The following is a 23,929-nucleotide window of genomic DNA, read 5'->3' as shown; positions in this document are numbered from 1 at the left end:
TAATTATCCCATAATGAAATCTTTCCCTAATGAGTCGCTTCTGAATAACTGATGAGATACTGAAGCCATGCTAGGAGACTCATCAATTATGGATTGCTACAACACCAAGCACTTTCCATCTTGGCTTCCCTCCCTCCCTGCCTCCCTCCCTCCCTCTTTCTCTCTCTTCCTTCCATTTATCATTTGCTTCATAACTGTCCACCATCAAAGGTTAGTTCCTTGATGCATCATGCGAAGAGAACTACTAACTGACTGTGTCTGTGTGTGTGCATTCTACCATTTATAAGCAGTTAATTGTTGTGAGATTCCAGGGGCCCCATACAAAACATAATAATAATAATAATAATAATAATAATAATAATAATAATAATAATATATTTATATGCCGCCTATCTGACTGGGTTGGCCCAGCCACTCTGGGCAGCTCTCAGCAAAAAATAGTAAAGGCACAATACAACATCACAGACTAAAAACGTCCCTTCGGATGTCTCTTAGAAATCACATAGCTGTTTATCTGTTTATAATATAGTGGTACCTCAGGTTAAGTACTTAATTCGTTCCAGAGGTCTGTTCTTAACTTGAAACTGTTCTTAACCTGAAGCACCACTTTAGCTAATGGGGCCTCCTGCTGCCGCCGCGCCGCCAGAGCACGATTTCTGTTCTCATCCTGAAGCAAAGTTCTTAACCTGAAGCACTATTTCTGGGTCTGTAACCTGAAACATATGTAACCTGAAGCGTATGTAACCCGAGGTACCACTGTTGTGATAATAATAATTTATGACTTATACCCCACCCATCTGGCCAGGCCTCCCCAGCCACTCTGGGCGGCTCCCAACAGAATATTAAAAACACGACAAAACATCAAACATTAAAAACTTCTCTAAACAGGGCTGCCTTCAGATGTCTTCTAAAAGTCAGATAGTTGTTTATTTCCTTGACATCTGATGGGAGGTCATTCCGCGGGAAGGGTGCCACTACTGAGAAGGCCCTCTGCCTGGTTCCCTGTAACTTTGCTTCTTGAAGGGAGGAAACCGCCAGAAGGTCCTCAGAGCTGGATCTCAGTGTCTGGACTGGATGATGGGGGTAGAGACGCTCCTGGAGGTCACTAGGTCAGCTGATCTGCTGAGTCCAGATTTAATGGTCATCACAATTCTGGCTACTACCACCTACTGAGTTATAGAGAGCAGTAAAACTCTCCCTCTATGTGCTTTCTTGAATATATCCCCACAAGACACGCAGGATGCAAAACGCTAGCCTAATAATGTACCCAGACCATGTTAAACCAGTAAACAGATATTTATTTAGAGAACATAATGTGTAGAACGTGTTCAGAATTACAGGAGCACAGGACTGCTCCCAAAGATAAGGTGAGTAGAGAAAAAAGGCTTTTAAAAATGGCATCTGTGGGACTAATAATTTGAAACCCGGCATACACAATCTATCTGATGAGATCTATAAATGTGCCAAATTTTAAACTGATGTGATAAAAATGGCAAAACACATAGCAATTTCTGAACATGGATATTGTGACCCCCTCCTCTTTTTTCAAGTTTTTAAGGAATCTTATCATATATTCCTTTCCGATTTTGGTGAAAATATTTTCAGGTTTGTTGTGGAGCCCTCATTTTCACTGGTTTTATGAAATCAGTAGTTCAAAAGTTTATCAAGGTTTTCCTGTCCCATTAACGTCTATTGAAAATTAAGTTTTGGCAAAATAATGCCTTGCATGAGTGAATGCAAAAATGAACTACAATTCCCTGGGTTCTTTAGGGGGAACTAATGTGCTTTAAATGTATGGTGTGTGAGCAGCCTACATCTATGTCCAGGTGAATCAGGGGTGGGGAAACTGTGGCCCTCCAGATGTTGATGGACCTCTACGCATCATCTCTGACCATTGGCAATACTGCCTGAGATTGGTGGGAGTTGAAGCACTGCAACATCTGGAGGATCAGAGGTCCTCTATCCCTGAAGTAAAGGTACCAATTAGTAAAAAAGGGAAAAGAGAAAAGGTAAAGGACCCCTGGATGGTTAAGTCCAGTCAAAGGCGACTATGGGGTTGTGGTGCTCATCTCACTTTCAGACCGAGGGAACTGGCGTTTATCCACAGACATCTTTCCAGATCATGTGGCCAGCATGACTAAACCTCTTCTGGCACAATGGAACACCATGACAGAAACTGGAGCATATGGAAACACTGTTTACCTTCCTGCTGCAGCGGTACCTATTTATCTACTTGCACTGGTGTGCTTTTGAACTGCTAGGTTGGCAGACAAATTAGCGGAAAGTCTGTAGATACCAATTTGTGGAAAGACATTTCTTTCTCTACAAATACAAGCATGCTTGTATTTGTGGGGAGAGAAATACATTTATGTGGATTACCCTGTCAGCAATTTAGAATACTTTCATGTTGCATATTACTACCTCAAAGTTAAAAAATTGGCAGAGATGGAGAGTATGGGCACCAGAAATACATCTGCAAGAGAATTGCTTCTGTGTCTATCTTCAGCCCCTGGAGATACATTTTATGGCTTGGATCCTTGGATGTGCTTCAGCATATTAAACTGCATTCACAGAACAGGGCTTCTGTCCCTTCCCTCTGCCACCCCTTGAAGCCCTGCAAAATCTGCTCCTGGCTGTTTGGTGCAAGAGGATACAGATGGAGTGGAAGTTGGCAAAAATCCCCACCCTTGTATGTGAATGGAGGAGCAACTCAAGATCCATGTCTCTGTGTGTATGCCATATATACTGTAGATAGAGGATAGATAGATGATAGATAGATAGATAGATAGATATAGATAGATAGATGATAGATAGATAGATAGATAGATAGATAGATAGATAGATAGATGATAGATAGATAGATAGATAGATAGATAGATAGATAGATAGATAGATAGATAGAGATAGATAATAGATAGACAGACAGACAGACAGATAGATAGATAGATAGATGATAGATAGATAGATAGATAGATAGATAGATAGATAGATGATAGATAGATAGATAGATAGATAGATAGATAGATAGATAGATGATAGATGATAGATGATAGATAGATAGATAGATGATAGATAGATAGATAGATAGATAGATAGATAGATAGATAGATAGATAGATAGAGATAGATGATAGAGATAGATAGAGATAGATGATAGAGATAGATAGAAGATGATAGATTAGATAGATAGATAGATGATAGATAGATAGATAGATAGATAGATTAGATAGAAGATAGATAGATAGATGATAGATAGATAGATAGATAGATAGATCTAGATCTAGATCTAGATCTAGATCTAGATCTAGATATAGATATAGATATAGATATAGATATAGATGATATAGGTATAGATATAGATATAGATTAGATAGATGATAGAATAGATGATAGATAGATAGATAGATAGATAGATAGATAGATAGATAGATAGACAGATAGATAGATGAAGTGCAACACTCCTTAGAAGAGAAATTAAATAGGACCACTTGATGGTGATGTGGCAGTGGAGCTATACCTACCTTCGCTGCCCCCCATGTCCAATATTACGTTAGACTGGAGTGTGGAACCAGAGCCTTCCAGATGTTACTGGTCATCATCCCTGACCATGATGGCCAGGGCTGGTGGGAGCTGGAATCCAACCACATCTGGAGGGCAAAAGTCCCCCATCCCTGCCTCCTTTGTCTGCTGCAGGGGTGGCAAACTAGCACCTTTGCAGCCAGTGCATTTTGTATTTGGTGCCTTTCTCTGTCACCAATGCAGACTGGAATTGAAATTCAAACAATGCCGAATTTGGGCTGCCAAGGAAGAATCAGGAGAGCCCTTAATCTTTGCAGCTGTGGCTTGAACCTTCCCGGAGATCATATGATGTCAGGCACAGAGCAGGTGGGTGCAGTTTAACCTGAACAGGCTGGTGGGCCAACCTCTGAGACATTGTGGGCCTAATTAGGCCTGTGGTCCAGAGCTTCGCCAGTGTTGGTCTGTCTCAGGATGCAGCCCATTGAATTTGCCCTGCAGAATTCAGTGTGACCCATTGATAAATGAGCAGTCCCTATTTGCAGGTCCCAACCTACCTATTTACAGTGGTACCTCGGGTTACATATGCTTCAGGTTACATACACTTCAGGTTACAGGCTCCGCTAACCCAGAAATAGTACTTCGGGTTAAGAACTTTGCTTCAGGATGAGAACAGAAATGGTGCTCCGGCGGTGCGGCGGCAGCAGAAGGCCCCATTAGCTAAAGTGGTGCTTCAGGTTAAGAACAGTTTCAGGTTAAGAATGGACCTCCAGTGGACCACAAGGCAATAGAAACAATGCAACAAGAAACAGGGATTGAAGTGGCAAAAAAGGTAAAATATTTGGGAATATGGTTAACTTCAAAAAATATTGATTTATTTCAAAATAATTATACACCGGTGTGGAAAGGAATTTAAAAAGATCTGGAGGTATGGGGAAGGATGAAACTCTCTTTCTGGGGTAGAATCTCAACGATCAAAATGAGCGTACTTCCAAAGATGTTATTCTTATTTCAAATGATTCCTATAATCAAAGGGACTACGATTTTTAAAGAGTGGCAAAGAGTAATTTCAAGATATATTTGGCAGGGTAAAAAGCCAAGAATACAATTTAAGTTATTAACAGATGTGAAGGAAAGAGGAGGCTTTGCCCTGCCAGACTTGAAATTATACTACGAAGCGTCTTGTCTCTGTTGGTTGAAGGCATGGATAAAATTAAAAAATAACAGATTTGGATGGCACACGTACTTATGGTTGGAAAAGAAGAAAAGTCATAAGGGTTTTGAGAATCATATCTTCCAGAGATCTTTATTTTTTTCCCTCCCCTATTTGGATGGTGATTTATTGAGGGAACATTTTCCTTAAAAAGCAAAGCAAAAGCGATTTATAGGTCCCAGGGTTATTCCTTGATGGTAGGGTTCACCTTTATTGTCCATGGCCGTCTTGTGAGATCGTCCTTTATCCTGGCAGGGGAGACACCTTGATCACTAGAAGATTCAAGAAATATTTCCATCTAGTAAGACTCCACTTCGTTCCAGGCAAGTCCAGGTCTAGGCTGTTTTGGCTGAGGCCCTGGAACAGAAAGTAAGTTCTGAAGCTGAATCCTTTGATTCCTGGCTTTGATTAATGCTCTTCTGCCTACTAAGCCTTGCTTCATGTCTCAGTTGAGGTCCATTGTGGGCTGGGGTAGAATCTGAGGAGGCTTTTGTTTGCTACTACTTGACTCACTACCTATTTGTATAAAATAAGAGTGGCTCTTAGCTGTTGCTGGACTCCAACTTCCAAAAGCGCCAACCATCATGGCCAATCCATATCTTTCGGAGATCTTTAATAGAAATATGGGATAGGTATAAAAATGTATTAGAACCTAAAGTCCCACACTGGTTGTCTCCATTAGAGGTTATGAGTGTAAAGAAAATTAATATGAGAAGGAATTGGATTACTTATGGAGAATTAATAATTAAAGAAGGAGGAAAATGGAAAATGAAGCCATATGAACAAGTAAAAGAATATGTGTTTGATTGGTTGCACTATTTTCAGGTAATGAAATGTTTAAAAAGGATTTTAAAGAGAGTGGATATGCAGAAAAAGAATCGAAATTTCAAACAGAGATAATAAATAATGATTATAAAATATTGTCAAAAATGTATAAAATGTTGTTGGAATGGCAAACGATGGATGAGGAAGTAAAGTCGGTTATGATACACTGGGCCAGAGATTTTGGATATAATATACAATTGGATGATTGGCAGAAAGTATGGAATGAAAATATAAAATTTACAGCATGTACTGCGTTAAAGGAAAATATTATGAAAATGGTATATAGATGGTATATTACACCGGTTAAATTAGCAAAAATGTTTAAAACATGTAATAAGTGCTGGAAATGTAAAGAAAAAGAAGGATCATTTTATCATATGTGGTGGGAGTGTAAGAAAGTGAAGGGTTTCTGGGAAATGATATATAATGAGTTGAAGAAGATGCTGAAATATACATTTATAAAGAAACCAGAAGCCTTTCTGTTAGGAATAACAGGAAGAGGGATAAATAGAAGTGACCATGAACTTTTTCAATACGCAGTAACAGCGGCAAGAATACTAATGGCCCAAAAATGGAAACAGGAGGAACCACCGATTCTTGAAGAATGGAGGATGAAACTCATAGACTATGCAGAATTGGATAAACTAACTGGGAAGATAAGATATCAACGGGACCACAAGTTCATTGAGGACTGGGGAAAATTTACAGAATATCTGAAAAGTATATGTGACGAACAAACAACGCTAGTGGGATTCAAAGAGGCTTTGTGAAAGTTAGAGGGGTATTGTTAAACAGAAATAGGACAGTAAGAGTAATATTATAATGCAATACTAAATTTAGAAAATGTGTAAAAATGGGAAAATATGGATGATTAGCAGAGAAGCTGATGGAAGTTCAAAAAGTTGAAATTTGTGAAAATTGTTTGATTTGGTGAATTTGTATAATGGAAAACTTAATAAAAATCATTTTTTAAAAAATGGACCTCCAGAACGAATTAAGTACTTAACCCGAGGTACCACTGTACTGGTTTGGCTCACCTGAGATTTTGTTTCTTGGCCGTGCTAGAGAATGTTAGGCTCTAGCGTGAGAGGTCTCAGGAAACTGGCTCTGAGTGAGGGAAATGTTCCCTCTACAAATCACAACAGAACAGTAGCTTCCCTGCCATAATTTTATGTTATTTTGTGGTTTCTGAAAAGTGTAATTTGCAATCAAATTCCTCCTGCCCGCTATTGCATGGATGGAACTTTCCCCGCCTTCCAGAGTTGCTACACCCTGGCACTTGAGCAGCTGTTGCTCTGCAGAAATCTCTCGTTTTGCTTCCCATAACAATATAAATAACCCTGAATTTCCACCAACAGAGCATGGGAATGGGTTACAAGCAAAGAAAAACTCTTATTCCTGGATGGTACCATACCCTTGCCCAGGCATCACCACTTGCCAGCCACTAGAGGCAAGATCTTTCTGATGTAAGAGTGCATGACTGCGCAGCTAGATGTCAGCATTGATGTGGCTGAAAATGGCGACTGTGGTTGCAGCATCTGTGAATATCTCAAGATTCTTGGAAAAGGTGGTTTTCAGTAGCCAGAAGGAAATTGGCAGTACAATACACTGTATTTATATTTTAAATTAATACTCCTAATGGATATTTTGTCTACCTAGTTACAATGGTTGGACGTTATGTTATGTTATGTTATGTTATGTTATGTTATGTTATGTTATGTTATGTTATGTTATGTTATGTTATGTTATGTTTTATGTTATGTTATGTTGTTATGTTATGTTATGTTATGTTATGTTATGTTATGTTATGTTATGTTATGTTTTATGCTATGTTAGAAATAAAGCAATAGACAGCAACACACAAAAGTGACAGGGAGTAACATCAGCCCTAATATTAATAGTCTTTTACCCCAAAGTTATAGGAGGCATTGGCATGCCTATGTAACTGTTAACTTGTCTTAACAAGATGGCAAGCCTTTTTTATTTTTTTAAGAGGCCACAGCCATTGGAAATGACTCCAACTCTATGGCTGTTACTGGAGCCGTTCCATTGGCCATCATCAATACCCAACATATGTCAATAATGCTATTAACTATTCATTGAAGGACTGGCTATCTGAGAACTTTACATCAACATTCTTGTTATTTTACACATTGCTCCTCATCTTATTAAGTGACTTGCACATGTGGACAAGAGGAAGGACCTTGCATGCAAGTGATCCCACATCGATAGCAGGAAAGTCATCTCACATAAGGGAATGGAAGATTGGGGGTATCACAGGAAAATTAATAGGTCTGAGGCAGACAGAAAGATTTGTTTACACTGTGAAGAAAGAGAATCTAGTCTAGTCTGAGCCGGGGTGGGTGGGGGGAAATGACATTCGTGAAGAAAATGCATTTGAACCTCTATGTCAGGGGTAGGCAACCTAAGGCCCGTGGGCCGGATGTGGTCTAATTGCCTTCTAAATCCGGCCCGCAGATGGTCCGGGAATCAGCATGTTTTTACATGAGTAGAAAGTGTCCTTTTATTTTAAAATGCATCTCTGTGTTATTTGTGGGGCCTGCCTGGTGTTTTTACATGAGTAGAATGTGTCCTTTTATTTAAAATGCATCTCTGGGTTATTTGTGGGGCATAGGAATTCGTTCATTTCCTCCTCCCCCCCAAAAAAAAAAATAGTCTGGCCCACCACATGGTCTGAGGGACGTTCTTATCTCCTGGATCTCAGCTGAAGATGCATTAATAAGGATGAGGGTAAGATAGTGCTTAGTGCTGACATATAATTAATATGATCAATATTATCATTGGAGTACTATTCCTAATTGCTCAAAGCACTTCAAATGCATCATTTCAGGGATTCTAACAGCACCCCTGAAGGTAGGACAGTATACTGTATACTGTTAGCTTTTATGACTATACACCACTTAGAGATTTTGTAATATTGGTGTGTGAACTCCAATCTCTGAGCAGCAAGAGACTTCAGAAGTTCCGACACTTACCCAGATTCAGTTTCCTTGGAATGAAGGTCAATAGAGACTTTTGAGTATGGATTTTATACACACACACACACACATGCAACCCAAGCGTAGGATGGAGAGGCTCACAGCATTAACACCCCAAGCGATCTTTCTTCTGCATTAGGTTTATAGGGAAGCCCCAAACCACATGGGGCACAGAGCAAGTCTTGCCCCTGTGTCTCCAGGTTCCAGCACACATGGTGCCCCTTGACATATTGTTCTCTATCCTAGGATTATGCGGCATCCAACCTGCTGAGGGCAGGGGAAGGCCTACCCCATTCTTCCCTTTTAGCTGTTGCTATGGCAACATAGCTTACTTTTGAGATGCTGATGAGAACACTTAACAGGTCAGCAAATGCAAAGAGTCTATTCGGACTGCTTCAGCAGGTTTCCTCTCATGGATTATAACATCACATACAGAGGCTCACAGGTCTGGAAGGTACCTACAGGCATCATCCAGGCTGACCCCCCCCCCCAAAAAAAAATACCTTTAACAATATTGAGCAGTATAGAAATGCTTATATTGCAAATGGACCTAAAAAGCTGAGATATAATAGTGTGCCAATGGGTGGGTGGCATTTAAATAAAACTTTATTTTATTGCAAACTTATTAAGTTTGAAAGAAAAATGAAAGATATAGAAAACAGAAAGGGAAACAGAAAAATAATGGGGGGAGAGAAAAGGAGGGGGAGAGAGACAGAGAGAGAGAGAGAGAGAGAGAGGAGGGGGAGGGGAGGAGGGGGAGGAGGAGGAGAAGGAAGAAGAAGAAGAAGAAGAAGAAGAAGAAGAAGAAGAAGAAGAAGAAGAAGAAGAAGAAGAAGAAGAAAACTAAGAAGAAAACTTCGTCAGCTCACATTACCGATACTGGCATGTTGAACTTTAGCTGGGGAAACCTGGGTCACTTCCAGACCTGTTCGTTTAGCATTCATTCTGATTTGTTTGTAGAGAGCTTATATGATGTTGCAATTTCTATCCCAATTGCTATCCCACACTTTCCAATGCATTTTTCCATGACTTTCCTTAAGTCTGATGTTGGAGGGAATTTGGTTTGTTGCACAACAGCACTAAAGAAATTGCATAATTTACCAGCATGTGATTGAATTCCATTCAAAAATAACAACAGTCAGGAAGTGAAGTGGCCATGGATTCATGTCCCTAAATTTGTATCCCTTTAGCTTTAATTAGAAATGGAAACAGTCTTCCAATGAAGCGTTACAGTTCAAACTGCTAGCAAGGAGTAGGAGCCCCATCAAAGAAAGGAAGGATCCAGTCCCAGCTTGGATTGTTTCCCACATTCTCTGACTTCCTCTTTGTTTATTTGTCACCAACAACTGTGAAACTTGAAAGCCTTGTTATCACCTCATTCATTTGCCAGGGTCCATCCACTACCATGGCACTCGTGCATATGGTGTCATAACCCCTTGTGGCGATCACACAGGGCCCCAGGACGTTTCACAGTCTATTGACCCTGTGCCACCACTGCGGTTGCTTTCTCACGGGGACACACGGAGTCCAGACAGTTGTTAACATAACAAATAATCAAGTTTATTGTTAAGTGCAGGAATAAGCATATGGTTTCAGTTTATTTTTCTCTTATCAGTTTCTTAAACCTTAGTTCCTACAACTTCAAACTGAATTATTCCCAACTATCTATCTAACTCCCTAACAATTCCTCTCACTCTCTCACAATACAACTCAACCAACCCACTGCGTATTCCACCCTCTTTCTTCTTCAGCACCCAAGCCTCAACTCCCAACTGACAATCCTCAACTCCCAACTCCCAAACCTCAACTGTCAACCCCCAGACCTCAACTGACTTTTCAAAACCTCCCACTCTATCTTTTACTCCCCCCTTGCATTCTCACTGGCCAATCACATCACACCCATTTTTAACTCTTTCCTTGACGCATCCTAGAGGCAAACGCCACACCCCTGCTCTGAAAAAACAAGTCCCAGAGCTAAATTTCACCTGCTCAAAACAAAAAACGAGATCTAAAACAAGGGTGAGGAACCTGTATCCCTCCAGATCTGTTGGACTCCAGTTCCCATTAGCCCCAGTCAGCATGTCCAATGCTCAAGAATGCTGGAAGTTGTAGTCCAGCAACATTTAAAACTCCACAAGTTCCTCACCCCGATCTCAAATGAATCATGCAGTCAAATTAGACCACAGTTGGGTACACACTAACAGCAGTGCAACAGTCATGTTGTTAAGCAAACTGGATAGCTGTTTTTTGTTTTCTTTAATGGCCTTTGGGCCAAATCCCTGGAGCGAATATCTCATTAGGTCCAGCCTGAGACAGGTTAGCACCTGCTAATATATCCGCCTAATAAATTAGCTGATGTCAGCTGCTACTCAAACTCAAGAGCCTGTCCCTCGGCGACTGTCGCTGCCCCTCCTTACCCAGCCCTATGCAGATGGCTGCTTCACAGCAGCTGTCCCCTGAATTAGTGGACCATAAGCAGAACAATGCATGCAGTGTGCTAAGTCTATCAGGTTGTGCACGGGGCTTACGCAGAGCCCTACACCTGTGCTGTACAGATGGCAAAAAGTGTTTTTAGCTCTCAGATGCTTCGCTGTCTGGCAGTGGGCAGAGGGGAGGGAAACTGTTCTATTTTGCATTTGTCAGAGATCTGCGCTGAAAGAGCCAGAAGGTGCAAAATGTTCAGAGCACAATTAGGTGTTTTTTTGAAAGGAAACGCCACATGAGCTTGCACAACAGTTTCTTCTTCGCTTGCTTGCTTGCGTAATATAAGTTATTTTTTCAGCAGGAAAAGCAGGAGCACAGAGCAGGAAATATGAATGTGAACAAAGAGCTCACATAAAGCCATTGCTCTTATTGCCTAATTGTACCTTATTGGTCTGATCACCTCTCTCGCCCTGACCTAGCCACTGTGATCCACCTGACGGTCACCTCCAGGCTTGATTATTGTAGCTCACTCAATGTGCGGCTGGCCTTGAGACTGACCCAGAAACTCCAGCGGGTGCAGAATGCCACGGCAAGACTCCTTACGGGGTCCTTGCCACGGGATCACATTCACCCAGTGCTATACCGACTGCACTGGCTCCTGGTGGAGTACAGGATCAGGTTTAAGGTGCTGGTTTTAACCTTTAAAGCTCTATACAGCCTAGGACCCTTGTACCTACGGGACCGCCTCTCCTGGTATGTCCCACGGAGGACCTTATGGTCTTCCAATAAAGACATCTTGGAGATCCCAGGCCAAAGGGAGGTTAGGCTGGCCTGAACCAGAGCCAGGGCTTTTTTGGACGTGGCCCTGATCTGGTGGAACACTCTGTCACAAGAGACTAGGGCCCTACGGGACTTGACATCTTTCCGCAGGGCCTGCAAGACAGAGCTGTTCCGCCTGGCCTTTGGCCAGGGCACAGTCTGACCTCTCTCCTTCTGTAATCCTCACAGAACTCTAGCCCAATGGTTGCCATTAATTTGATTCTGAATTGATTTTAGAATGTATTTCAATTAATTGATTGTGATTTTATATAAACTGTGCTGTTTTATTGTTGTTAGCCACTCTGAGCCCGGCTTTGGCTGGGGAGGGCGGGATATAATTTTTTAAAAATTATTTTTATATTATTATTATTATTATTATTATTATTATTATTATTATTATTATTATTATTGTTATTATTATTATTAGTGTTTTATTACTAAAAGGGGCTACCCTTTCAGGTGAGTCGATGTCTCTGAGGCTAGTGGAGAAGAAGATGTGAGGTAAAAAGAGAATTTGCAGTGGGTTCAGTCATCAGTAGGTTTCTTGCCCTTTCACCAGTACGTCAAGCATGCCAGCAACCGTCGTAACCAGCCACACCAGTAAGCTCACTGGAATACTCCTATGCAGGCTTGTGTTTGGCAGTAGTGAGAAGGCCTAGGGGAGGCTAGGTATGGGGGAGGAAAATGAGTTCAGTTCACATTTAAATACAAAACTACAGTGGTACCTCAGGTTAAGTACTTAATTTGTTCCGGAGGTCCATTCTTAACCTGAAACTGTTCTTAACCTGAAGCATCAGTTTAGCTAATGGGGCCTCCTGCTGCTGCCACGCCGCCAGAGCACAATTTCTGTTCTCATCCTGAAGCAAAGTTCTTAACCTGAAGCACTATTTCTGGGTTAGCGGAGTCTGTAATCTGAAACGTATGTAACCTGAAGCGTATGTAACCCGAGGTACCACTGTACCTCTAATTCGCACACAACAAAATGATGCATGAACCAAAACACAAATAACCTTCAGAATTCGCAGTTCTCCAAATATTGCAAACAGTCGTCAAAACAAAAATTGTATATCGGGGAAAGTATGCACAAAAGTGCAGCTATTGAAATGGGCCCGTCTTAGAACAATTCACCAAGACCTACCTTCAGCTTTGCATTTCAGTGGAATTAACAGCTTTAACAAACTCACATTCGGAACTTTTTCTATATTAGAAATAGGATGCACAGGAGCCAGGCCTGAGCTTTTATATTGCCACTGGCCCAATATTTCTCTCTCTCTCTCTCTCTCTCTCTCTCTCTCTCTCTCTCTCTCTCTCCTCCTCTCTCTCTTTTCACTAACCAGTTTGAGGTTAATTAGTAGAGAAATACTGCCCCCTCTATCTCTAAAGAAGTGCTGATTTTAAGATTCCTTCCAGAATTCCAGTTTATTAAACATAACAGAATTAGCACTAAATAAAAAAATTCCTTCCTGTAGCACCTTAAAGACCAACTAAGTTAGTTCTTGGTATAAGCTTTCGTGTGCATGCACACTTCTTCAGATACACTGAAACAGAAGTTGCCAGATCCTTCTATATATAGAGAAGGTGGGGAGGGGTATTACTCAGAAGGGTGGTGGGAATCGGAGATTGGCAGATAGCTGAGATGAGCCTGATGAGCCTGTTGACGACTCTTAACGACTGTAATAGGTCTTACAGGAAAAGGCAAGGGGTGGGAAGGTGAGAAATGGTTTAGTCATGTATAATGAGATAAGAATCCAATGTCTCTGTTCAGACCAGGTCTCTCCATTGTTTTAAGTTTGGTAATGAGTTGCAATTCAGCAGCTTCTCTTTCCAGTCTATTTCTGAAATTCCTTTGTAGTAAAACAGCTACTTTGAGATCTTGTATAGAATGTCCTGGGAGATTGAAGTGTTCTCCTACTGGTTTCTCTGTTTTGTGATTCTTGATGTCAGATTTATGTCCGTTTATTCTTTGGCGTAAGGTTTGGCCTGTTTGTCCAATATAGAGAGCTGAAGGACACTGTTGGCATTTGATGGCATACACAATGTTAGACGATGAGCAATTAAATAGTCCCGAGATGGTATGTGTGATGTTGTTGGGGCCAGTAATGGTGTTGTCCGGGTGTATGTGGCAGCAAAGTTGGCATCTGGGTTTATTGCAGGCTCTGGTGCCAGTGTCCGTGTTAAGTCTGGTTGTAGTATTATTGTGGGTTAGGAGTTGTTTAAGATTGGGTGGCTGTCTGTAGGCAATGAAAGGTCTTCCTCCCAGAGCTTGAGAAAGCCAGGCACTACGTTACAGCCGCATCTGTATATAGCCAGGCACTACGTTACAGCCGCATCTGTTCCAATTCTACAGACAGAGACTCTCACCTAAGAGATCTACAGCAAACCTTTTCAGAACTAAAATACCCAGCAGATGAAGTTAGACAACAGATCAACAGAGCCAGACTGATACCCAGAGAGAACTTGCTGCAAGACAGACCCAAAAAAGAAAATAACAGAACACCACTAGTCATCACATACAGCTCCCAAGTTAAAACAGTTCAACGCATCATCAGAGATCTACAACCTCTCCTGGACAATGACAGTTCTCTTTCTCAAGCTCTGGGAGGAAGACCTTTCATTGCCTACAGACAGCCACCCAATCTTAAACAACTCCTAACCCACAATAATACTACAACCAGACTTAACACGGACACTGGCACCAGAGCCTGCAATAAACCCAGATGCCAACTTTGCTGCCACATACACCCGGACAACACCATTACTGGCCCCAACAACATCACACATACCATCTCGGGACTATTTAATTGCTCATCGTCTAACATTGTGTATGCCATCAAATGCCAACAGTGTCCTTCAGCTCTCTATATTGGACAAACAGGCCAAACCTTACGCCAAAGAATAAACGGACATAAATCTGACATCAAGAATCACAAAACAGAGAAACCAGTAGGAGAACACTTCAATCTCCCAGGACATTCTATACAAGATCTCAAAGTAGCTGTTTTACTACAAAGGAATTTCAGAAATAGACTGGAAAGAGAAGCTGCTGAATTGCAACTCATTACCAAACTTAAAACAATGGAGAGACCTGGTCTGAACAGAGACATTGGATTCTTATCTCATTATACATGACTAAACCATTTCTCACCTTCCCACCCCTTGCCTTTTCCTGTAAGACCTATTACAGTCGTTAAGAGTCGTCAACAGGCTCATCAGGCTCATCTCAGCTATCTGCCAATCTCCGATTCCCACCACCCTTCTGAGTAATACCCCTCCCCACCTTCTCTATATATAGAAGGATCTGGCAACTTCTGTTTCAGTGTATCTGAAGAAGTGTGCATGCACACGAAAGCTTATACCAAGAACTAACTTAGTTGGTCTTTAAGGTGCTACAGGAAGGAATTTTTTTATTTTGACTATGGCAGACCAACACGGCTACCCATCTGTAACTAGAATTAGCACTAGCTATTGATTGACCATTCATTCTGATTTGTATATGGGGGAATTGTAAGATGTTGCACTTAGCAATTGTTATACTACACTTCTCAATGTGTCTTTGTGGGAAATTGAAGTCAAATATAACTAGCAAGTGAAGAAGGAAGCGAAACTTCCTTTGTTCATTATCTTCCACCATGTGAAACTGACCAGGCAATGCATCTGAGTATGAGCACTTCAAGCCCAGAACATGTTCTCAGAAGTATTATTCTGTTTTGTATCTCAAGATTTCTACCTGTGTTTTTTCTTTGTTGCTGTATGGAAAGATGCATGAACGTGACCTTTGGAAGTTTTGTAAGTAAAGCCATTTAAAATGATCAAACTGTGTGGGCTGTTCATTGCAAAAGGGGTTAGAAAAGGGAGCACTACAAGTGACTAGGACACTTTAACAGCCTATATTCCCTTGCTTTGTCACTGCTTGCTTATATGACTTTTAAACTCTGCTGGTATTCTCTTAAGGGAAAATGTGATTAGCTCCATGCTCTGGATCTAGGGATCTAGCCAAGTCTTTTATTAATTACCCCCCCCCGGGATGATTTTTTTTTTATCCCACAGTTTTCCTGTCACTTTCCTTGTTGCAAAAAGTCTGCTCAACAGCAGCAGGGGATGGGAGAGCTTTTCTGCAAGATATTATTTGCCAAACCTGAATTTGCCAGTATGTGACTGAATCCCACTGGGAAATAGTAACAGTCTGGAAGTTGTAAGAAAGCTTCTATTAATTGACTTGTTAATTGCTTTTTGGAGGAGGAAACTCAAGATAGACTTCTTGAATTTAAAATGTGCTTTCTTGCAAGGAAAGCCTTTCCCACTTCCTATGAAGTTATCTATTAATTTATGAGGTGATATTAACAAATGCGAAATAACACATGCACAACAGAAGCACTCGGAGGGACTGGGCCATTTCTGCTCATTATTTCATCAAGTGAAGATGAAGAAAAATCAAAACACATCACTGTTCTTCAAGTGTGTGATAGAGCCGTTATCACAGGCAATGTGAAATAATATGTTTATGCAAACCACTGGAAATTAAAATGATATGTTTAAATGAGAGAATTCACTGCTATAAATGCAAACAGGTTGTTGCTTTGTAATATGATTTCTCACCTAAGCATGGAGCCCTATCTTACGGCTTTACAAATCTGTGATAATTTCCTTCAACTTTTACTTTTATAGCTGTGCCATTAAATTCACATTGGGTTGTTACAGCAAAAATGTTTAAAACAGATGTGGTTGTTAAAGTTACATTATGAATTTTACAACCTGAGGTTTTATGACACTGAAAAGAAACTTCCAAGCCATACAGGCTAGACACTAGAGGGGAAATAGACGGCTGTCTTGTGACGACGTATTATTGCACAAACTATCAAAAACATAAAGGCAAACTACATGAGACTGGCCATTCACAGAGTACGCATGAATGTAGGTTGGAACGATGCAAGTATTCAGAAGGTAAAGGTAAAGGGACCCCTGACCATTAGGTCCAGTCGTGGGCGACTGGGGTTGTGGCCCTCATCTCGCTTTACTGGCCGAGGGAGCCAGCGTTTGTCCGCAGACAGCTTCCGCGTCATGTGGCCAGCATGACTAAGCCACTTCTGGCGAATCAGAGCAGTGCACAGAAACGGCGTTTACCTTCCCGCCAGAGTGGTACCTATTTATCTACTTGCACTTCGTACTTTCGAACTGCTAGGTTGGCAGGAGCAGGGACCGAGCAACGGGAGCTCACCCTGTCGTGGGAATTCAAACTGCCAACCTTCTGATCGGCAAGCCCTAGGCTCTGTGGTTTAACCCACAGCGCCACCCGTTGTGAAGGTACTGCAGGGGGAACAAGCATCATGACATCAAGCAAAGCTATATATTGGGTCCCTGGAAAGTGTAGTGCTCTTTTAATGCATGAAGCCCAAGCTGATGTTCTTTGTGTCCTGAAATTACTCTGCAACCATGTAACATGACTTGCGAATTCAAAAGAGATTTTGGTTTAAATTAATATAATTTACTTTTGCTTGGTAAGTCAAATGTGTTTTACATTGCATGGAAATCAATAAAAATGATTGCCAAGTGCTTACGGCTACATTAGGGGAGAAGATGACACTATTCATTTATTACTTGCATGTAAAGTATTACTAGGGAAGCGGGTGGCGCTGTGGGTAAAACCTCAGTGCCTAGGACTTGCCGATCGTATGGTCGGCGGTTCGAATCCCCGCGGCGGGGTGAGCTCCCGTCGTTTGGTCCCAGCTCCTGCCCACCTAGCAGTTCGAAAGCACCCTTAAGTGCAAGTAGATAAATAGATAAATAGGTACCGCTTTCTAGCGGGAAGATAAATAGGTAGCAAGTAGATAAATAGGTACTGCTTTCTAGCGGGAAGGTAAACGGCGTTTCCGTGTGCTACGCTGGTGCAGGCTTGCCAGAGCAGCTTCGTCACGCTGGCCATGTGATCCGGAAGTGTCTTCTGACAGCGCTGGCTCCCGGCCTCTTAAGTGAGATGAGCACGCAACCCCAGAATACTTTACCTTTTAAAGTATTACTGTTTACTTGGAGCAACCTCCCTTTCTCCCAGTCTGCAGCAGCCTGGTGGAATTAATGTCATGGAGGTGAATGCTGTCCTTTAGGCCAGAGAACTGATCTAGTATTTTGGGGTTAGACATGTTTATGGCTGCCTCTGGGTCTCAAATGCAGTTTCCCATAATTATACAAAAGACTGAACGAAAGGAAAACGTTACTGCTCACTGATACAAATTCTCAGAATCTGTTTTACGTTAGGATGCCCTGCTTTCTGCATCGTATTTAGGAGACAATGGGATTTTATTTAACTTCACTATAAATTCCCTTTCTTTCTAGCTTCCGTTTATAAAAATTCCATCAAAGCACACTTGATAGAGATATTTTGGCAGTGTCTTTCAAGTTCGTAAAGAGCAGAGAAGTCATCTTGCCTTTCATTCTATGCAGCGTTTTGCTTAAATTTCGTTTCTCTTGAATGCCACACTCCAGCGTAGTGATCTGTGCACCAGGCTGGTTGCTGCACGGTCAGGATTATAAACATTACATTAGCATATTCTCTCTTCCTTCCATTTATCTCCCATACTGGTCACTACTTTCATTGTCAAAAGGATTCCCTTAGTAGCATAAACAATTAGAAATGATAACAATAATAAATCAGAATTATTCTTATTATTAATAAAGCACCTTTGCTGCACATGTCACTAATAGAACAATAAGCAAAGGACAGGTCCCTGTCATGTAGACAGGCCTGCTAATTGCTAGATCTCTTCAGTTGTTAAGATTGAAAGCACAAAAGGGTGAATAGGAATGAGTGGGGCAAGCTCCATTCCTGTCAGGAGCTAGCCAGCAGTAAATCACACCATGCAAGTTGGTTGGAATTAGCAAAAACATGATTTGCACTCACTTGGCGCCATGTCAGGCCTAATGAGCACAGCAACTTATTCCTGGTAGGTCTTGCCACCATGAAACCAATGCTGAGATGAAGCTTCCCACCTTCCCACAGCTGCCTAACTCCACCTCCCCTCCCGGGTTTTTTCCCTAAGCAATCAGAGACTACGTCTGCCTGTAGCTACATCTCCTCCTCCGTTTTCATGATGCTTCTGGTTTTGGGAGATGGCAGGAAGGGAGCTTGTCACAGCAGCAGGAGGAGACACCTGTGACTCTTCACCAGTCTGACTCATATCTGCTTCTTGGTCTCCCTCCTCCTTTGCTTCCACTTTCCCCTTTGATTCTGGACTTCTCTCTGCCACAGACTCTCCCTGCTCACTAAGCCCTGTTCTGTCGCCTCTTCCCAATCTTCTTCCTCTTCTCCCTGTGACCACTCATCTTTGTCCCACCCCCCACCCCCGGGCTCTGAGCCTTCTTCCCTTGGTGGCTCCCCAGCTGGTTCCTCCCACCATTCCTCTGTTGGGATGCTTCCAAGGGAACAGGGCAATTTGCAAGCCCCCAGGTGGCTCCAACCCACCAGCCGGTAGCCGGGCGATCTCCAGTCCTTGGCTTAGCATGAAACAGCAACCCACAGCTTCAGAAGCCTTCAGAAGCTGGAGCACGCTCTAATCAGCAGAGTAAATAACACTGCACAAACAGAAATGGCAAGAGACGGCTGTGAAAGCATATTTACATGCAGTTTATTCAGCATATGTCAGGACAAAGGAAAAACATGTCTTCTCCCTTTCATGTTCAAGCAAGCAGCAAAAGCAATAGCTATACACACAAACAGAAGTTCCCAGCAAGCTGTGCTGGAGTGTAAACAGACATGTGACATACAACAATCCACACATCTGTTTTAAGGTGGAACGGAACATCAATATCCTAACATCCTCTGCGTCCAACCAATCCATGACAATTGCCCTGAACATGCTGGGCACACTCTCAATGCACCATGTGCCCTGCCCTGTGTTACCTGGAGGGAGGACAGGATTAACAATATATAAATAAAAAGTAACCAGCAGTATTGAATAGTTCAGTTCCTGCTGGACTTTACTTTTTCCATTTATACGAGGAGGAGGCTTATATATCGGAGAAGATTCTGTTATACAGATCGCCAGCAGTATATTTGAGGAGTAGCTTTGCTGTGCGATTCTGTTTATTGTGTATTGTGTACCTCTAAACTATTGGCCATCACAACACCTTCTGGCAAAAAATAATAAATCCATTTCCAGAATTTGCTTTTTTCCATCCTATTCTTCTATATGCATTGAAAGATGTTTTCACTGAGCTTGGCTATAGTGGCTAGGGATTAAATCTGATACATGAGATTTTAATCTTGTGGTCATTTGGTGTGTGTTTTTTCAAATGTGCTCTTTTATATGGAACATATTTTAAACATTATTTTTATGCTTGCGATTATGAAATGTATCTATATATAGCTGCAGTCTGGCCCGAACCCTAGGGTTAAGATAGGATGAAATGAAACATTTATTAAAACAACCGCCTTCTTACTGCAAACAAAAGCCCTGGACTGTGCTTTACGTATTAATTGGCAAAATGTTGGAGCTGAGTACAGACTTCTAGATTAACGTCTAGCCACTGCAATTGGAGGGTTGTACCCAAGCTTGTGATAGCTACTAATAGCTAGAAGCATCCTAATACTGGCAATGTTACCCCAGTGTGGGACAAATACTTTTTCTTCTCTGTCTGTTTTGGAATTTTATATCTAGACTGCCTAGTACACCGCAGCATTGTTGTTTTACTTTTATGCACTGAGTGCCCTGTCTGTTAAAATGACTTTCCAAGATTCCATGCAACCCAGTCTATCATGTTTCCTCTTTCCCCTCTGCTGCCTTTATCTCAATCTTTCCTGTTTGGCCATGACCTGGGTTCAGATCAGAGTTACATCTTTAAACGACCACATCAAGTAGCACTGCAAAACCTATTTTATATAAGCATTAACCTTTTGTGCTGGGTTTAGAGAAACTCAAATACCTACTTAAATTCGTCTTTTTCCTTAAAAAAATAATATTTTCTTTTGCATAATCTCAGTAACCCAACAATAATAAACATAAAACAATATACAAACAATTTGAGCTTACAATCTATCGCTTATGTGCATAAGTAGAAATTAAGAGTTCCAGATAGAGGCATGCTTTTAGTGTGTCTGTTACTGCCTTTCTTGTTAATGTATGTGGCAAAATTTAAATTCACCTTTCTGTGAGCACAAAAGCTTTTTGCATCTGTTTGCCATTTTTAAAAAATGTACACCTAGCTGTAGGTGCAATGCACTTCTATTAAACCCTTGATCAGACTTTAAATTAGGCATCTCTTTTCCTGTGTTCTTCTTGGGTTAATTATAATACTGACAACATAATAATTTGCAAAATCTGTGGACTCCAGCACTGCATGCATGTTGGATGCTGCTCATAACAGAAAAGTAAGAACTGCAATAAAATGTTGCAGTGCGTTCCTAGTGTGTATAGCCTCCTGGCCAGGTCTATTACACATGCTGCACAAATCAAGGACGAGAAAATAGTGGGGTGTGGAGTGAAACGCTCCCATCCGAACTCTCTCTCTCCCAATGTCCTTGTTTTTATAAATGCAGTGCAGGAAAACATGTAGTATAAAAAAGTAGTAGGTGGTGGAGAGAGTGTGACAACAACATCTGGAGCTGCCATGTTTCTGGTGTGAAATCCTTCTTTTGGTACAACTCTTTTTCCTCAACTCTTCTGCACAAATTTCCACCTCTTGTGTAGTCTCCTAATATCCCCACCACCACCACCGCAAAACAAAATGGCTCCTGAGGCGAATGACCAAATGGCACTCTATCCTCCTTACCAGGGAAGAAGAGGTGAGTGAAGATCTACATCAGGAACAGGGCGGGGAGAGAAATATCAGTACTGGGATCTGCTGTGCCTGTGGATCCTGTCGTTTGAGGCAGTCACCTCACGTTGCCTCATGAGTGAGCCAGCCCTGGTCAGAGAATATGATCCCTTCGACCTATCCCATCATACAGCAGCACTGGTTTCTTCTGCTACCTGAGCACAGGAGCTGGATACAGGCCACAGCGCTTCAGGAAACATATCCATCAGGCTTGGTTTCTCCCTCCCCCTGCTTTGCTATTTGTGTAAAAAAAAAAGAAAAGATGAAGCATTGTAGCAAATGTAAAACAGTCATCCGGCCATTTTTATGACATACGCTCTTGGCTACAGAAAACCCAGTTCCCACTTGGTCCTGTGGTACTATTAACTCCCCCAGCTTTCATCAGTGGCTAGATTACCTCACAACTCAGGGAGTTCTCCCTCCATCTCCAATCACCTCTCCTCCCTTATGGGTGATCTAAAAATCTGGCCAGGTAAATTTCCATATTAGCAGCTAATCTCTCTGTTTCCATACTGTCGAGGTCAGTCATCATTTCCATGACATACTCTCTTAAATATCCATGGCAACTGGGGAGATCTTTGGCATGCTGTTATTGGGCATCGTCTGTGCTCCTTTTCTGTGTGCATTTGCTTGGATGAACCATCGCTACAACAGACAATATTTACACTGCATTGCCGTCATGGAAGTGAAGCCTCTGACTAGCGTTGCTTGTCTAAACACTGCAATTCACAAATATCCCAAACAGGAGTTTTATATATATAACTTCCAGGCAGGAGTGATAAGGAGTTTGCCTAAAAGAGAGGTTAGCTAAAGGAACTGGGAGAAAGTGGATAGAGGGATGAAACCAGTAGTTTAACTTCAGCCCTGACAGAACAACCTTTGCTCAGATAAAAATACACCTTCTTGAAACACATGTGGGATATGACTGTAATGGTTTTCCTTTGGTACATTTGATCTTATCTGCATGTTTAGCTTAGTTAATTTTTCGTTGCTAAACTATGTGATCATGAGCAAGGTGAGCACCAGGTGTGAGGGAGCTCAGAGCAATGTGTCATCCAGGTGGTCTACCTCAGCAATATCCTGTGGGCTTACTACTAGGAAGCAGTAGCGGCAGCATTGCTGAAATCTGCAGCAGGAAACTGCAAGTTGCCTAGTATGTTGAGATGCTGATGGTGCTGTTCCTATAAAAAACCCCAAAGTGCTTGACCATCAAAATGGTGGCTTCTTCCTCACCTGCTGCTGAAGCCTGGCTAATCTGAAGCAAAGAATGAGGTGAATTGGAAAGGCTCAACTCAAGCACCAGTGGGGGCTGTGCTGGGTGCTTGTGACAACCTTGGACCTTAGGAAACCATGGCTGCTGTTGAAGAAACAGCCAGGAAGAAAGTATGACTAAAGAAAAAAAAGTCACACACGACTTAGAAATAGGAGGTATTGATCTTGCAGGAAGGGGTTGGACCTATCAAGGCAGGATTTGACTATAGGGGACTGTGGGCCAAATAGCCAAGGGGGCATAGGGAGTTGCAAAGAAGAGGAACTTTCTCAGTGGTGGCTTCTACCATCACTGTAGGGTTGTGACTGTTGTGACAGTACACCCCTAAGAGGCCAAGAACAGCCAGGGAGCAGGGAGTGGTGAGGACTGAATTCCATCTACTGATTTGTACTAATCAGACATTTCCTTGGCTCTAAGCTTCTAGTATTCAACCATGAAGCTGTTAGGTGTAATAGACGGAGGAGATTGCCTATCCTGTGCAAGTAATTATGTACATACCAGAAAAAGCTTCATTTCCTTCCATTTTTTCCCCTTTAAGATATACTAGCAGTAAAATACTCGACTGAGTTTAAAGGAAAGTATCTGAAATAAACATAAATATACTGAACTATGTCTATTTGGTGCATGAGGGCATAATAGCTCTCCCCATATATATTTGGCATGTAATTAAATTCTTACCATGTGTGTTTGGATGTTTGCTTAGAAACCTCAACCTATGGAACCAAAAGAAGCCAAGCTCTGAAAAACTGTTGTGGTTTCAAATAAAAGTTTTATTCTTATAATATTCCTCACAAGAAATTTAACAATGTGCGCTCGCCCTCTCTCTCTCTCTCTCTCTCTCTCTCTCTCTCTCTCTCTCTCTCTCACACACACACACACACACACACACACACACACATCCATTCCTGTTGCGATATGGAACAAAATGAAAGCCAGCCTTTTTGTGCCAGTCAGGGAAAAAGATGGAGGTTGAAGTTCAGAGTTGAGAAGTTCAATCGATTGCAATTCATAAATGTTTCTAAACCCAAACAGAAACTTGAGATGCTGTTTGTATCAGTAA

The sequence above is a fragment of the Podarcis bocagei genome, assembly GCF_964188305.1.
Source record: "Podarcis bocagei genome assembly, chromosome: 5".
NCBI classification, from domain to species: Eukaryota; Metazoa; Chordata; class Lepidosauria; order Squamata; family Lacertidae; genus Podarcis; species Podarcis bocagei.
The sequence above is the reverse complement of the archived record's forward strand: the minus strand, read 5'-3'. Positions refer to the sequence as shown.